We start from the raw sequence: 18,239 nt of genomic DNA, 5'->3' as shown, positions 1-18,239 counted from the left end.
ATAGTAAGAGTCATATAAGGGAGCGGGAGGCATGAACGTTTTCTTCCTAGCAACTCTGCTAAAGTTTCGTTTTCTTCTTTTGAAAAATTATTTTGTGGGAACACATTTCTTAGGGTGCACCGTACTCTACCCAAGGTTTTCTTAGTCGAGGTTGACGGATGCACTTTTCGGGAGGGCCCGTTTAGGGATACAGTCGAACCCGGATAAACCGAATCTGAAGGGGATCACAAAAAAGTTCGATATGTAGGTAATTTCGATATTTAAAATAAAATTTCCATGGAAAAAATTTCAAGGGGATTTTACCGCTGTTCGTTATACATGATAATTCGTTATATGTGGGTTCGTGGTTCGACTGTACAAGAAGTCTAGCAATGAGAAACAAACCACACACCGTAGAGGAAGGGTCCCAGCGAGAGGTCCTCCTTTATCTGGAGCGTCCCGTAGACGACGTGCGTACAGAGGCAGGGGTTCAGCTGCGACAGGTCGAAGTGCGGGTCGTCTGGCCGTGTGTAGCACACCACGCTCCGTGTGGGCAGTAGCTTCTTGTCGCATTGACCTGCATCGGGAAAGGAAGGAAAGATTGATGGCGAACCACGTGGGGAATGCGGCGATGCATAGCGTGTGCACAGGTTTCGGTGGTTAGGAATATAGCTTTGTCAAGCGCGTAAACAAGTTGCATTACTTTTTGTACATACGTGAGAAGACAAAAAAAAGAAGAAAAAAGAAGAAACACAACTGACGCCATTGCATGTGCAAGTTTTCTAACAGACTGCTGCGACATCATGGGAGTGCAGGAATGTGGATATAAGAACATTAATTGTTCCAAGAGTTAGTTGGAGATAAATTTGGTAAGTCCAAGGTTATCAACTACATAAGGATACACAGAAAGTTCATGTCATCATCATGTAGTCATTTAACAATTCATAGTCTATTCAGGATCCAAGTACAAAATAGTTCTCAGAATTATTACATCAATACCAATCAGTCGATCTATTGATCAATCAATCAATCAAGCCTGGATATGAACGGAAGGTCCCGCCTGAAGGTCTTGGACTTGGCTTGGCTTAAAACAATGTCACAGCTGCGGAAGGATAGCTTTCTCGGAGTTAGGGCTTAAGAACAAGTCTTTGTTCTCCCGTGCTGCATCTTCAATTTGCGTTTGCGTATGACACGCCGAGTGAACAGAAGAGAAACCGTAAATATGCGATTGACACCGGCGCACAATGAGCACCGACATTCTCGTACTTCCTCCAAATTTAGCAACCTCGCATATGCTGCACTGTTCAAGTTCAAGAGTAAAGCTGTATGTACCCCGTGGCGCTATATAGTGCCTTATGTTTTAGGGTAAGAAGTTCTTTCGCATTAATATGTCAAGAAAACCATCCTATTTATACACGGTGTTTTAGCAGAATCTAAACCGCCGTGACAGACGAGGCACACGGCGACTGACACGCCTTCAAGGCGTCTGAGCTCTCGGAAAGAGGCGTCAATTCGAAGTCGCCACATCGCCGCATTCCCATGCCCGCGCGGAGCACAGCACAGTAGCGCCGCTTTTCATTTTATGCTTCGGTGGATCCTTTGGCCTGGCTGCCTTGCGCTGCCTCCTTTTCTCTAAAGGACAGTAGGAACGTGTCTTATAAGCTAATTTTGACAACCTAAGTAAACAAAGGCAAAGTGTCTTCCTTGTATTATGTTCAATTCAATTGAAATCAATTCATGCATTTTCATTTAGTCATTTATTTTTATTGATTTCGTTTACTTGGCACTATTACTTTCTCGTCTAAAAGACAGCTAGAATGGTCTTCTAAGCTAACCTTTGCAGCATTCTAAGCTAACCAGGTTAAAAGGAGATGCAGAGACACGCAAACGTTCCCATATGTTCCCGCCTCTCTTTTTCCAAGGACGCCTAGCACTACCACTTTTCGTCTAATGACAGCTAGAAGCGTAGAAGTTAACCAGGGCACTTCAGGCTCATGGACGCGCGAACGTTCTCGTGTGTTCAGGTGTCTCCTGTGCCCTGGTTACCAGGCACTACCTCTTTTTCGTCTAAGAGACAGCTAGAAGATGTCTTCTAAGCTAAGCTTGACAACCTTGTGGACTTAACCACGACAAGGGAGATGCAGGAACACAAAACTGTGTGTTCCCGTGCCTGCTTCGTTCTGGCTTCATTGCGCGACCACTTTCGTCTAGAAGACAGCTAGAAGTTGTCTCTCAAGTTAACCTTGATAGTGCGTGTCACGTACATTCTACATCCTGGACCTTAACTCAACTTGTTCCAGCCTGAAACATTCCCGACATCGCATGCGGCTTGGCCTTCGCTACAGCCGACGAGTTTACAGTCGAACACACACGCGGAAGCTAAGTGGCACAAATTAAAAGCCATTTTTTTTCTTCGGGGTTGCAACACTCGGTAGCCCGCTGAGCAGGCATTCGTAAGGAAACTCTTGCCAGGTTCCTTACGAATGCATGGGCGCATATTAGTGCGCTGTACCTGTCACTTCGTATCAAATTGACCTGAGCAGCTTCACAAAGGATGCGGCTTAACTCTCTTCGAAGCAATCCCGGATGCGTGCTTGTGTGTGCGGTAGAAAGCTTGTGCTAGTGCCCTAAAAGGTCTTAAGCAAGAAGATTGATTCTAACTTTGACGGTGTCATTAAATATAGCATTAACATCTTGGCACGACGCATTGCGCATGCGCCCTCCCGCGGATGAGATCCTCTGGCGTTCCGCATCTATAATGAAAGTCGAGGTGTAGAGGTTTGCTGGAAACAAGCTCCCGCGACATCGGGTGTTGGGGAAAGGGGTCAGGTCACCGGGCATGCCGGGGCCAACCCTATTTTCATAGACGCGTTCCTTTTTCCAAAAAACGATCACGTTGTTCGCTCTCACGCTCGTGTTTAACACGCTGTCGGCGCAGCGCGCGCTCTGAATCCTAATGTCCTCTTAGCTACTACTAGCAAAAGTATTTCACGTTGATTTTGGCTCATTTCTAGTCTTAAGCGTGTAGTGGATGTCGCGGACATAATTTTCTGCCGTCCGTCACTGGGAGCCCGGCGGCGTAATGCGAGTGCCTCTCTTATACTCCTTTCTGAATTAGCCCCGCCGATTAGCAAACGCTCTGATGCATGAATCGCGCGCCCTATACTGCTGACGTCTCGGTGTATTTCATACTCCGTAGAGGAAATCGTGAGTGTATACGTGTGGCGTGCGACTAATGCAAGCCAAACCGCTTCCAGGAAATTAACGCCGAAAATTAGTATTCCGTCGTTGAAGCTGTCTCTATGTGTGACTCTCTGCGCATGCGTGTGCGTGGTTTTCAGAGAGGTCGACGTAGGGGTCGTCTCAGAATTTGCGGATATTTAGCTCGCATTCCATGCTGTAGGTCTCGGTAACTTAGAATCGTGTCGAAATGTACAAAAAAAAAAAGCGTTTCAAACTGGCTATACGCCGGTGGCTGCAATCGCGAATTTCTGAGCATGATTCTCAGAGGTCGGTAACAAATGTCGTGGCAGAATTTACCGGAGACTTCTTTCTTATTCTTGGTATAGGTCGCGGGGACTCGGAGCTCTTTCGAAATTCGCGAGAAATAGCTACAAACTAGGCTATCTTCAGTTGGCTACAGGGCTGTCGCGCTGATTTATTTCGACCTTGTTTTGTAACGGCGTGTGTTCTCCGTTGTTCCCGAAGAGTTGGCTTCTCCGCAGTGTACTGAAATGTTTCGAGGCGTCCTTTGAAATAGATGTATAACGATACGACAAAAAGTGGTAATGCACTGGCTGGCGTGGTGAATTACTATATAGAGTGGAGAATGCAGGTGCATTTTAAAAATTTATTTCAATGCAGGATTTGTGCGCAAGAGCTCATAATCCGGCACCCATGTGCTCTTATTGTTATAGTTTTGCCTGATGCAGCAATTTCTGTAGTTCCAGGCATTTCTAGGTTTTATAGAAAATCACTCATTTTTTTCCCCTTGAGCTTATGGGGCTTCTTTTATTGGACAACATGGGTAATGGCTTCTTTCTCGGCCAGTTTGCCGGGGGACACATCTGCCTATCAGGTAAAACAAATGGGTTGCCTGCAATGACGGGATTCGAACCCAGTGTCTCCCATGTTCATGGTGGAGACTGTACAACAATGCGGACCTTTGCAGTGCGCGTAGATGTATACATATGTACACATTGTAAATGTTTACGGTGCACATGAAACCTGCGTTTTCCAATAATACTTCATAAATCAATTCTACAATGAAAGCGTGAATATTAATGTTATGCCGGACATATTAACTATATACATTGATATGTGCTCAAAAGCGGCTGATATATTTACTGCTGATTATTCGCGTGTTTTCCAGTTCCGCGAATAGCACGTAAGGTAAGGGACTGGACAGAGTGGTGCGAAACTACCGTCAATAGTCCCTTACAAAAGTCCTTATAAAAATTTTCGTGTTCTTTCTGTTGACATTTTGTAGCCTTCAATGTACATTGAGAGGCAACAGAATACAATGCATGATATTTGCAAAGGAAATCTGGGAGGAACTCTTCATCAGGCGTACGTTTGACGGCTTTTCTTACCTGCGTTAGAGGCGGTCACGTGACCGCGACTCGCGCGCGTGGGTTTTCGATTGGCACAGTTCGGGCCACGATGCCAGCGCCGCCAGCAGCAGGGCGGCGAAGAGCGAAAGCTTCGCCGCCATCTTTGTTCCTTGGCACGCCCGCTGCAGAGAAAGAAGAAGAAAAAGGGAAATATTGAGTTTAAGATATACATCTCTATCGCAAGGACAATTTTTGTAAGTGTATTAGTTGCGATTTACAGCGTTGAATAGATTTAATGGGAGGCTTTCGGGTTTTAGTCCATTTTTCTGATCAGGTTATTTTTGTAAAAATCACATGGAGGGGGTGCTGTTGGGCTGCTAAGCACGAGGTCGCGGGATCGAATCCCGGCCACGGCGGCCGCATTTCGATGGGGGCGAAATGCGAAAACACCCTTGTAATTAGATTTAGGTGCACGTTAAAGAACCCCAGGTGGTCCAAATTGTTCCGGAGTCCCCCACTACGGCGTGCCTCATAATCAGATCGTGGTTTAGGCAAAAACACATAATTAAAAAATTATTAACATGGAGGTGCTCGCAAGTCTTTTTTAACCTCTTCACACTCAACAAAATCATAGTGACGCAATGCCCTTTAGAGTTAGTTTTTTTTTTTTTGTGAACCGGTCTCTTAGAAACCAGACAAAATATTTCCTTGTGGGACCATGCAGATGAAACTGGCACATACTCACATCAGCACCTCCATGTATATGAACAAAGAGTTCATTTCTTCACTTAGCTTGGGTAAAACCGTATTTTGTTTGGCACGTAGGTACATGTTTAACATCACGTGGTGGTTCCTCGCGTTCACTTTCATTCGGATTGTTGCGCCATCTGGTGGTGTTGGAAGTGCGTACCCAGGAACACAGATTCATTTTTTCCCTCGCGGGTGACGATACAGTGGTAGGTTCCACACAAAGAATCAATCCTCTCGAAAACCTGTGGCAACAAAGTAATTGCACGCTTGGCATATGTTTTTTTTTATTGATTGATTTGATTTCATTCACCACAACAACGAAGGGGCCGAGGATAAAAGCTACAAGAGCTTGACTATCTCATGGCCCCCAGCGTCTGAATCTAGCTTAATGTTACACCAGAAAATTATTAGCTTATCATATCTGGTTTGATTGTGAAAAAAAAAAAAGGTGAAAGCCGTTGTCCACTGGGGTGCGTATAAGGTTTTGAGGAGCTTATATACAGTGTAATATATCCAGAAAGCTACATCCGGGTGCTTAAAATTAATACCGAGGTTGCTCACTTAGGTCCCTCTCAGAATCAGATTTCGGCCTCGGACGCAAGCTATCATAATTTAACAATGATTTTCGAAAACTGGAAATTGTTTACTACGCTGTTCAGCAAATGAACTACTCAACCGTGAAATCACTGCGGAAAAACGTCTGCGCCATCAGAAGAAGAAATGTTTGTTTGTAACAGGAAACTGCTTGTATCCTTGATTGACTGATTTGAATGAGTGTGCCAGTTGATGGCAGTGACGTCGTAGATGGTGAAATGCAGCCAGGCATACGGATTAGAAAGAACGCAACTTGATTTCTGGCTAAATGTCCAAGCATCTTTTACGGACTTTCAAAAAGGGATCCGGTGTCAGAAACTTCAACGAAACGGACCGAAGCATACCTGAAGGCTTTTAGCCTATTTTAATGTCTACACTCTCCGGATTAGGAAAGAAAGAAGAAAAACACTTGTGCCGTCCTTCGTCAGACTAGCGCTATGCGTCTAATCTCGCTCGATTAGCTTTAGAGTAAAAATGCACGTAATATATCTCGTTTTCAGTACTATTCCGTATAGTTTGAAAGTGGTTTCTAATTCAGTATGTAACGCCACTTTACATATCGAAGGAAGCGAATCGCATTAATAGTTTTCCAATCTGACAGCGATGCAAATCTCCAAGTCTCGATGTTTTCTCGGGAGTATACGCAGTACGTACACGCTCAGCTCCTGGCAAGCTCAACGGGGCCCACTAGGTGGTACACATCTACAACGCATCGCGCGACGTTGTATGAGACGCGCTAAGCACGAGGTCGCGGGATCGAATCCCGGCCACGGCGGCAGCATTTCGATGGGGCCGAAATGCGAAAACACCCGTGTACTTAGATTTAGGTGCACGTTAAAGAACCCCAGGTGGTTCAAATTTTCGGAGTCCCCCACTACGGCGCGCCTCATAATCAGATCGTGGTTTTGGCACGTATTAAATTTTTAAACCACATAATTAAATTTTTTGTATGAGACGCAACTTACAAAATGCAGCGCGGGACACTACGCAACACTTTTACATGATGCAGCAGCCCGAGTATATCGCGTGTCTACGGAGTGGTCGTTGCTGCTACACACGAAAAATTAATGGCCTCGGTCTGGACGGCTCTCTTTGGATAACGTCCCACGAGGAGTCTGTCTGGTCGCACAGCGTCGACGTGTCCGTCCGTCCGTCCGTCCGTCCGTCCGTCCGTCCGTCCGTCCGTCCGTCCGTCTTTTGTCTTTAAATGTGTTCGGCTATGTATTCGGACGATACGATGGGTCACAGACGTTTGCCGTCCATCGCGTATTGGCCCGTCGCCTGCCTCCTGCAGCCGTTCCGTGCGACATGTTCGAGCTTTTCTGAAGACGAAACCGCCGACAAGAAAACGAAAAAAAAAAAGTGTAGCAAAGGCGAAGCCTTTACCTCTCGAGCGTTCGTCTTGGCAACGCAGGTCATAGCGGCTCCGCCACGTCTGATAATCCCTACCATATACCCCTGGCACTATAATATGACATGCCCCCACCCAATAGTTCTCTCTGCTCAGTTTGAAATCACCTCGCTACTCTCGTTTCCATTTCGTCCTGTTTTCTTCCGTTACGAGAGACGCCGCCGGCATGTCTGGCTGCCGCTACAGTTCCTCCTGCTCACGCACTTTCCCGCGGATCCACGTGTTGGCTCGGTATACAGCCGATGCGCGCTTACTACGTGACTCCAGCCGTTTCCCTTCTGTCCGAGCCAATCGACCTTGACATGTCGAGTGTCTCAATGCGTGCGCCATGCTTATCTGGAACATCTTCTTATATCCGCCTTTATATATACGCGTGATCCTCTTACGCATTCTCAACTTTCTCACGGCAAAAAGGAATGAAAAAAGAAATAGAGAAAGAAAATGTAATCGAGCCAGTAGCGCTTCCCTTCGCGGGCGTCTGGCCAGGTGAGTATCGTGAACTCGTTTTCGCATTTTATTTAGTTCTTTTTTAAATAGAAATGGAAAATATATATGCGAGACTTGTTTCCTAGCCGTTTGGCGGTAGCGGAGGCTTTATCGTGTTTCAGTTGATATCGGTAATTAGCTTAGTTCATTGCTTTAAGGGACACAAACTAGCAACGCTTGAACGGTGATCACTTGTCAAGCTTTGTTATACATATGCCCTATATAGGCACATACGGCCATTACGTGTAGGTGTTAAAATTAATCAGGGATAATTACAGTGCACGTTTTAACAGATAATGTGTGGTAAAATGAACCAAGCACATAACCAAGAATAAGTTTTTAACAGCAGTACACGGAAATATACGCTAACCTAAAGCATGGTTGAAGAGAAACGCGCGCTCGCCAAGGAAAAAAACAAAAGAAAAAGTATTGTTGACGTTTCGGCGCCCGACACACGTTCCTTGTTCAAAGTCTGAACAAGGCAGCATATAGGCAGCCGTATTGCGCGCCGAAACGTGAACAAAACTTTCTTTCCTTTGTTTTTATTTTGGCGAGCGCGCGTTTTTCTTCAACCATGTTCTTCCCTCTGCAGACGAACTTTTGTAAAACCCTCGATAATAAAGCAAAAGCATGTAAAGAAACATCAAAATATGGTATAAAGAGAAAAGTACGAGGAATGAAACACAAGAACACAGTGACTTCGTGAAGAACAGGAACAAAGAAATCCTAAGCGTGTAAGCTCAAACAATGTTCCAGCTTTGCTAAAAATTCAGCGTGATGATTCAGAGTAATGGATACGATATTTCATGTGACAAAAAGAGGTTGGTTAGTATAACTGCGAAAATGCGTGTTAATTTGACGCCTCTTGCTCAATGTTCTTGTACATACGAGTCCACCGAATAATGAAAAAAAAAAAAAAAACTGAGAAGGAAGTCTATACTTTCCCTTTCTTGAATTTCCCGCCGAAACTTTAGCGCCCTGAAGTCTCTGTGACGTCACAAATTTCAATGTATTTTATCGCACTTGGGTCGTTCTGGCACCGTGAACGTTTTCGAAACTTTCTAGGTTGAGCCCTTGATTCTCTTAAAAGGCAATGTAGTTCTTTACCGATGCACGATTAGCCAGACCCGGGCAAACTCTGTCAAAATTGATGACGTCACGGCGAACTGAGGTGAAAATTTCAGGGCGGGGTCCGCCAAATCTTACGTCGTTTTCTGGGTTACGGAACCTTTCGCAATTAAAGGAGTACTGATACGACATAATCAACTTCTCTCTCTCTTTTTGCTTCGGGTGAATGTACTCTAAATTTCGAAACACCTGAAAAAAAAAAAAAAAAAAAAAAAAAAAAAACGTACCTGGCAATCGTCAGAGCACCGCCAAGTTACTTACTATACAATAGCTTTTCTACGAGCAAGTTTTTGTTTCGTCTGCCATAACTGGTACGGTACATGTGTCGTGACGTCACGACACAGAAGGTGGTCACGTGGGAGCGGGACCGTATGGCGACGCTTATATGCACTCGCTCGGGCCTCGCTCGGTGGTCTGCTTTTACGCTACTGAATCGGGCCTCGCAATGCGTAGCCGCATAGCAGACGACCCGACGAGTTGGAGTGAGTGCCGAAACGTCACGATGTCCCGCTACCACGTCACCGTGCACCTTCTGCGTCATGACACATGCACCTGAGAGACGAAACCGAAAGTGGCTCGTAGAAAAGCTATAGTCTGGTAAGTTATTTGGCGCGCTCTGAAGAGGCTTGCCAGTATTTCTTAATTTTTTTTTTACGTTTAGGGGTTTAGAACCTTCACCTAACGCGACAGCTGATAGGTAGAAAATGTCACGTCAGTCTCGTTTAAGCGTGGCCGTTGTTTTTTTTTTTTTTTTTTCTCTCCATAGATGGTGCTCAAATCCAGCGCCCAACGACCGCTTCTTTGGAGTAACAGAAGCTGATCTCGAAGGCGATGCCTTTGCGGACTGAATGCTCCGAAATCAGTTGCAGAGCCGGAAATAAGTCATAGCCACCATGTTTCAAGCATCATCTGTTACAAACGCGCAAATTTGCAACAGCGTGACACTTTAGTGAAGCTTTTTTTTTTTTTGACCACCTTGGATTCTTCGACGAACACCGAGATCACTGCACAAACACAGTTTTGCTTCTTCTTTTTATCTTCTCAAACGCCGAAGGTGCTTTGTCATGAAGAGGGAGAGAGAAAAAAAAATCACGCAGGAACTTCTCTGGGAGTTGTCTAAGTATGCGTGAGCATTGTGCCACTTGCTCATCTCCACGCAGGCCGGTGTCATTATCAATGCTATTTAACTTGAGCTGACCAACTGGTATAAACGACAGCGCTGCGGCGACACAAACTGCTGCGGACGGCGCCGCAAGGTTAATTGATGACGCAAGCAAGCTATACTGCAGGTGGCGGCGCGAAGTGCGCTTATGACGCTCCGATCATTGTAAGCCGGTATTGCTTTTTAGCGCCTTATCCACCCGCGTCGAACCATTATCAACCGTGACCAGCGGTTTTACGTCGGCGGCTGCGTATGGCGTGGCCACGCGGGCCCTTATCTTGAAAGCGATCTGTGATGGGGGCTAGTGCTCATAGCACTCATAGCTACGTGTTCTCGCCGCTTAGTTGGTGTTGAAGCGAGAGGCAGCACGAAGTTGAATTCGCTCGCTCCTGCGGGTGCTATTTTGATAGCGATCATCTTACGGTGCGGACGGACGGTTTTTTCTCGTTGGGTAAGCATAGAAATGCTTAGGCATTAAAAAAATTGTTTACAGAAAGGCAGAAAGGTCGGCCTGAGCTATAGCTTGCTCTGGCCTGCTACTCTACACTGCGGAATAGGGACGGGAGGGTAAAGGGCTGATGAATGATGATGATGATGATGATAGGAGAAGGAGGTGCGTATATACAAGTCCACAACATTGTGGCATCTCTAAAGCCGTGCGTCTAGCCAAGTGGCTTGTTGAAAGGCCTATAGCGGCACCTTTAATCAAGGCTGCGCTGTTTGCACTGGGCCAAGGACCCAAATGAAAACTCGTCCGATAGCGACCTCTTATCGACGTTTACGATGCGAGAGACCAGTTTCTGTCGTTCTTGCGCGTACGCGGGACAAATGCTAAATATGTGGTGAAGTGTTTCGGGCGCCTGACAGTGTTCACAATTAGGGCTAGTATCACTGCAACCCATGAGGTGTCTATGACGCCTGGTGAATGCGACGCCAAGTCGAATCCGGTGCACCATGATTGTTTGGCTTCGTTTTAGCTTGTGAGGCATACGGGGGAAATTTCATTTCCGGCTCTCACTTATGCACTCGCCTGTGTTGTCGATATGGTTGGGTCTAGTGCTCCGACATAGGGCTGCGTATTACGTAACGAAGCAGGGCATCCGTGTCTGTTCGGGAGAACGGAATGAGTACTTCAGAAGCATTATAGTTAAATCAGTTTTCGCTTCAGTGTCTGGCCTGTTTCCTTCCCGATCACGCCACAGTGTGCAGGTATCCACTGAAAGGTGATATTGTGGCCATTTCTATTAGCCCGGTCGAGATGCTCAGTAATTTCTAGAGCTAATGAATAATACGGGTCCCGTCTGAGGACGCAGTCAATGGTTTGACGAGCTGGCTTGGAATCGCAGAATATCGTCCATGCGCGCGGAGGGCTCCTCGTCTGCTATCGCATTGGCCGCAATTTGTTCGACGGGAACGTTTTGAGAATGTGGGGACAAGGTTACTTCGTTCTACGCCTTCGCGTGTACAAACCCGATTCCTTCTTTAATGCGGAAAAGTATTCGAACTGAGTATTCTGTGACGTCAGATAGATGTCAAGAAGTATCCGTAATATATACCAGATGTATTTCGATACAAGCATGGCTGTTCGCTACATTGCTTTTGCTACAAACCGCGAGATGCTGTTTACATATGGAACAAACAAGCATACAAACAAACAATGAAACGAAAAAGATAGCCGTGCGTACAGTCACCTTCATACTTAACCCGAACACACTTTACTGCTTTCTTGCTTCTCCCGTAATTGTGCGGAAAATTTCAGAAGGGGCTCCTTTGAATGTATTATAGCTTAAAATGCCTGCAATGATGAGGAAGCGCTATGAGTCTATGGCAATGATGAGGAAGCGCTGTTCGTGGACGCCGCGGAATATTCAAATCACCTAGCATTTACAGCAGTAGCAATTAATACAAAGCAAGAAAGCGTAAGCACGTGTTCAATCAAAACCACTGTCTCTGAGGTTGCGGAGGAGGTTGCCATCGCTCTGGCTATCGCTTCTCCCAAATATAGATACATTATTAGCGACTCTCAATCGGCTATACGTAATTATGCCAGAGGACGGATATCAGCTGAAGCTGCAAAAATTCTAAACAGTGAAACCGAACTTATATCATCTGAGGAATGTTACGACAAGGAAATCATCTGGTTTCCAGCCCATACAGACTGCGAATCCATCGCCAACCCAAACCTTAACGAGTCTGCCCATCATGTTGCGCGAGGACTCACTAACCGAGCCCGACTAGGGGGGGGGGGGGGGGGGGCTCTGGCCGAGGAGGAGATGGAACGGATGGATAGGGCTAGACTTTTCTCATTCAGTGACATTACCCAATTCTACAGAAAGTCGAGGTGTATATATCCACCTCCTAACCCAAAATTAAACAGGTCTCAGGCGGTTGACTGGAGGCGACTTCAAACCAGAACATACACGAACCCGGTACATCTTAACCGCATGTTTCCAGATTTATACCCTGAGGCCAAATGTAAGTTATGTAATGATAGAGTAGCCACCCTAGAACACATACTCTGGGATAGTGAAATAGTTCAGAGGAGAATTGCAGTCCCCCGGATGAACTAAGGGCGCGGTGGAGAACCGCACTGACTAGCGCTGATCTTCAGGACCAACTTTGGGCCATCCAGCAAGCCCGGGAAGCTACCGAGAGACAGGGTCTCTCTGCTGCCCCCGGCGCGGCCTAGACCCAGGCCATCAATTTGCCGGATATTTATTAAAGTTGACTCACACACACACAAAATGCCTGCTTTCCAAAACATTCAATGTTTGTTCCTTACAGACCATGCTCGTTGAAGTCAAGCCACTCTGTCGACGGGTCTTCATCGTTAGGGCTAAGTCTGACGGCGGCTGTACGTAACCCGAAAGAGCTCACATTGCATTATACGCATGCGCATTCTGGACCCGCTTTTTCATAGCGTGCGCCAAGAACTTTGCGTGCGCTGCATTAAAACTCTCTATATACACACAACACGCACTCACAGTACACGCGCCCGCGTGGTCTTCACAACAGTCTTGTCGGCAGTTCCGTTTTCTGCTTGCTGCAGCCAAGGCACCTTGGATACACTACATGTGATTGCGCTAAGCAAGAACGCAGTCTCGCTGGGTGTTCCATCAAACGGGCTTAACTAATAAAATAAAACCGAAACGCGAGAGCCTGTTATCACTGACCCGTTTTCTTGCGAACACCCGAACCATTGATCTTTTTCGAAAGCATCCTTTCGATTCGTGCTCAGGGAGCAGGGTTAGAGGTAAGGAAAAAGAAGAAGAAAAAAAATCTTCATCTTGGCGACGCAGTGTGGTGTGTTTGAAGATCGATTCGTTTGTTGTCTGTACGTGTCTCTCGCGATTTGCACAGTGAACAGCCGAGGCCATGCGCTGCGTGGTGGCAGAAAAGGAGGATCGCGTGGAGCGAACTTTCTGGTATTACAGGATGTTTGCGTGCAATACATGCGGCGAACGCCGCCGCGCGTTGGCCGCCGTGTTGGCGGCTCCCGGCCCCCGCCGATTTGGCGTTGTCCTTGTGAATTCACTTATGGAAGCAAATGATGCGTAAACCTGTGTGGTCGTATTAGATAAAGTTTTCGAATCGCTTCTCGTCGAACGCGCGTGCGAAAGAAATTCCGATGCCAACGCCTTCGGGGAAGTCGGGAGTAGGCATGGCCATGTGGTAGATCAGAAGATTTCTGTTGAAGGTTGTTGTAGAGATGACTGCTTGTCTGTTCCTCGCAGATGCGGATATGGGATGTACAAATACAACGCGATTCCTGCGTGCAGACACGGCAACACCAACGCGATTGCAGACGACGCGAAAAGGCGCGCGCGCGCGAAACACCAGCAGCATTGGACGGAATATGCGATTGGCTGTCGTCCACCGCGCCGATGATGCATGCGCCTGTGTGGTCGAGAAAACGTGCGTGCTTTCTTTAGTTGGCCGTAGTACATGATGAATGCTCTGCGTGTAGGGACATATGCGACACGAGAGTTGGCGTGCTGGAAGATCAGGACCTTGAACCACCTGTATACGCAGTCGTTGGAAAAGAAGCCGCTCACTGAATTCACGGCCTTCTGCAAGTTGAGTTCGTGCGTTCTGACTTGGATGTCTGAGGGCAACGGGGTATGGAAGCGGGCAGGCTGTGACAGATGACCATGGTGTCGTAAATGTTTACGCACTTTCTTTTTGTTCTCGATTTTTTTTGAAAACGGACGGTGCACGATGTATAAAGGAATGCGAGGTATCCGTGTCGACCCGATGGACACTTAAAAAATACCGACACGTTAGGTTCATACTTTGAGAGGTCCTCTGATGCAAAAATACCAATACCATGTAGTACCAATACAGGCGATAGATATGCCATGTAATTCTAAGCTTGTTAGATGTTAAGTACTTGTGTGGTATGTTGGGTAAGTATGTGTACTTGCGTTCGAGCACTCGCCTGAGGAACTGGCAACTGCGCCAAGTGGGGTGCTTGCAATCCTGGCCGAATCGGCGAAATTAACTGTTTGCGGTTTTCTACGTCTGCTTGTACTTCTTTATCTCTCTCTCTCTCTCTCTCTCTCTCTCTCTATATATATATATATATATATATATATATATATATATATATATATATATATATATATATGTGTGTGTGTTGTGTGTGTGTGTGTGGTGTGTCACGTGACCGACTTCCCAAAATTCGCACACATACACGGTTTTCCACTCTGACAGTCCGAATGCTAACGCATTAAGAATCAGACGAACGCGCATTAAGGTAGCTCGTTCGTGTTTACGGTCAGACGGGTGCCACGTAGTATGTACGCGTCATAATTCTTGGCAGCACCTTGGGCAACCAGCCAGTGAGGACAGGCGGCCTGCCGCGCACTTCTCAGAAGCGCGCTGATGCACGTTGCGTGATCGGAGACGTGCGCGCGAGAAACCAGAGAGCCGCTATAAGAAGTGTAACCGACTGCCGACTGGTTATAGCGGCGATACTGATGTAACCAGAAAGAAGTTCGCTCCCGCTTCTCTGGTCACGTAGGTGGTCACTGTGTGGCTTATTGATGGACTCATTGTTCTGTCAGAGGTGTAGCAGAAGTGCTGGACGGCTACCACGAAGGGAATTTTACTAGAGCAGTAGAGAAATAACAGCACGGAGAGGTTGGCTCTGTCCAGCAACACGCTGGCAGGTCCAGCATTTTCCCCGCTCTTGAGTACGCTAACTGCGTAGGGCAGTCAACGCTTTATTTAACAGTCTCATTACTTCGAGAATTATGCACTGATTCTATCGAAATAAAATTTTGTCGTGGATTAGATGAACTGAGAGTTTTCTTTCTTTCTATTTGTTTAATCTGTCAGGTAGACGGCTGCAGACGACTGTAGACGGCTAAAGACAACGGCAGATGATGGCAGACGATGGCGACACCATTCTCACTTGTTTAATCTAACTGTGCAGACGTCTGAATTGTGACAGTGGCGTGTTTGTCGTTGTATTCTTAGGTCGTCACGGACTGCAGGAATGCAGTGGCAAATACACAGCTTGTACAACTCGGGGAACTTGTGTAGGTGCACCAGCCAACTACGTTCGCTCATTTGCGTGACGTCACGGTGAAGAAGCGAACCTCGTTTCTTTAATATCGGCGTCTCTCGGGAACTGCACTTGTTAAACTTCACCGAAGCGCCAGAACGTAAAAGCGCATGCTCTATCCGCACCGCTGGACACATCGGGCCAAAGCAAATGTTGATACAGGCGCGCGTCTGTTACCCTTTCAAAAATGTCGTTACATCTTTTGTGACCTCCCAATACTGGACGGCCTCGGCGCATTCATGCGTTAACATTAGGAGTGTGTCATGGTTGAAAGAAAGTGTATGTCTGTGAAGTGGGGAAATCCGGTCACGTGGCTGAGGTGTACATATGTAGTGCAGCTGAGGACCCCTGTCAGTTGCACTTCGCTCCTCAAAAAGACAGGACGTGTGTCTAGTCAGCTTCGAACAACACTTTGCAATGCGGTGACCGCGGTTTGAATCATGCATCCGGGACCTCAAAGAGGTGCAGCGTAATGTTTAACGCATTTCTCTCGCATTTTACCGCTAAATCGCTATTGAATTTTTGTTTTGTTGTAGGCTGAAACTACAGTTGCGCCTATACTGGCCAACGCCGGTTTCCCATATAGCCATGTCGGCAGAACAGCGTCTACAGCTTTCGTTTTAATACGCCCCCTTTCTTATAGAGCGTGCCGCGGCCACCCGTGCATGGTAAGTACGTGTGCAGTTTGTCGAAGCAAGCGCCTAGTTGACAACTAGGTTTAACAGACGTCTGTCATGTCCGTAGACAAGATGCTGTTTTTTGTCGGCAAGGTCTTACCGCACTCGCTAACGTGCGTGGCAGCTTGACAAGGCAATCTTGTCCCGTCGCCTTGATATGAAAATAAATAAATGAATAAATGAGACAAGAAAAAGAATAATGATCAAGGAAATGCTTCGAGTGCAGCGGAGACTCAGAACATGCTGTCTGGATCGAGGAGTTTAACATAAACACATTGAGGGATGAGTGATATTTTAGACGTGTAATTTAGAGTTATCATTAATCTTAGGGCGTGAAAAAAAATTGAAAAAGAAACACAAATAACAAGAAAAACGTGAACGAACAGTATAGCCAAGAAGCCAATTGGTTTCAGTAAGGTAGCCGAAGTCTTCAGAGTGCAGACTTCTGTGACTAAACTCAAGGATGGAGCAGCCTTAAAATGGCATTACATGCAGGTAGAGATAAATGCTGACCAGGACTGCGAAGGTGAGTTTCTTTTCCTTCTTCTTAAAGCGGAGAAACGTCGAAACGACAAAGAAAGTGACCTATTTTTTTCAGCTGCGCCACAGAATAAGCATATATAGAGTGGGAATCACTAGACACTTGTGTAGATCAAAATTAGACGTTGATATATGAAATCGCAGCCTCGTGACTGCGACTTTGCCTCGTGACTTCGTGTTTGGCAAAATTCACTGCGCCAGGTGCACAGCAGGTGTCAGTTGTGTGCAGAGTTAGCCACTTTCTTTCTCAACTAACAATTTCGTAGACTCCGTCCAAGACGACTTGCGACTTATTTCACGTCTTCAGAACAAAGCTCGAGCAGGAAGGCAGGCGGATATTTGTTTGTCTGACTTTCTATAACGTCCCTTGTTTGTCGGTTCTTTGTTGTGAAGGTGAATGTTCACCAACTTGTAAATGCTTCGGTCCTTTTACAGTTTATTCCTTGTCGTCTGTTTCGCACTTGTTCGTCGTCGTCTGTTTCGCACTTGTTCGTTCGTCGTCGTCTGTTCCTCACTTGTTCGTTCCTTGTCGTCTGTTCCACACTTGTTCCTCGTCGTCTGTTCCTTACTTGTTCGTCGTCGTCTGTTCCTCACTTGTTAGTTCCTTGTCGTCTGTTCTGCACATGTTTCTCGTCGTTGGTGCCTCACTTGTTCGTCGTCATCTGTTCCTCACTTGTTCGTTCCTCGTCGTCTGCTCCACACTTTTCCCTCGTCGTCTGTTCCGGCCTCATATTCATTCTGATTTTCTTCTGGCAAGCGGTAACGCCATAGTCCAGCGCGCAATTGGCGCAGCTCTTGGAACGATTGAGCGTCGACGCGCGTTCCAGCTACGTTCTGTCACTACGCGCTCACCGGACGGAAGAGGGGAAAAAAAATAGATATAAACGAAACGGCAGCACGCACAGAAGGTGCATGGTGGGAGGGCATCGAAGGTCTTCGCTTCTGGCTCGCCTTGCGAGGTCACCGGTCGCATAACACCGACGCGTTATAAGCTCCGTACACTTCGAGAATCGGGATCGCGTTGCCCCTTCGTGGGCCGGGATTTTCCCGTGCGTATACCGATTGGCGAAGCGATCGGAGTACCTATGACACACGTTGCGAAAAATGCCTCACTCGAAACCCGGCCGCCGTATCTCCTGTATACGCGTCTCGGGAATATAGTACGCGCTGCTGTCTGCTTATAAAGAAATAAAAGAAAGAGAGCAAGAAACCGGATTTTTTAACCTAACTAAAAAAAAAATGAAAATAAAACATACACACACACACAGCCACGCTCTCCTGTGTAATGTCTGCGAAGCGAATTATTATTCTTAAGGGTTCTCAAAATGTTGCTTCACTCTTAAGCTTCTGTGATGGAAGCTTGAAACTGAAATAGCTGGTGCAACGTAAC

The 18,239-nt window shown here is 46.6% G+C and overlaps 1 protein-coding gene across 1 annotated transcript in view; it reads right to left on the bottom strand.

Annotated features, from left to right (window-relative positions):
* LOC119453319 (proline-rich protein 36) overlaps window positions 1-18,239 on the bottom strand; it is a 71,221-nt gene that overhangs the window by 15,689 nt on the left and 37,293 nt on the right. The window contains exons 2-3 of the mRNA XM_037715358.2: window positions 4,572-4,714; window positions 392-556 (exon numbers count right to left, since the gene is read on the bottom strand). The gene's annotated coding sequence lies outside the window, so the exon portion shown is untranslated. The remainder of the gene's footprint in view (window positions 1-391; window positions 557-4,571; window positions 4,715-18,239) is intronic.

The sequence above is a fragment of the Dermacentor silvarum genome, chromosome 5 (assembly GCF_013339745.2).
Source record: "Dermacentor silvarum isolate Dsil-2018 chromosome 5, BIME_Dsil_1.4, whole genome shotgun sequence".
In the NCBI taxonomy this organism is placed as follows: Eukaryota; Metazoa; Arthropoda; class Arachnida; order Ixodida; family Ixodidae; genus Dermacentor; species Dermacentor silvarum.
This window is presented reverse-complemented; position numbering and strand designations above follow the sequence as displayed.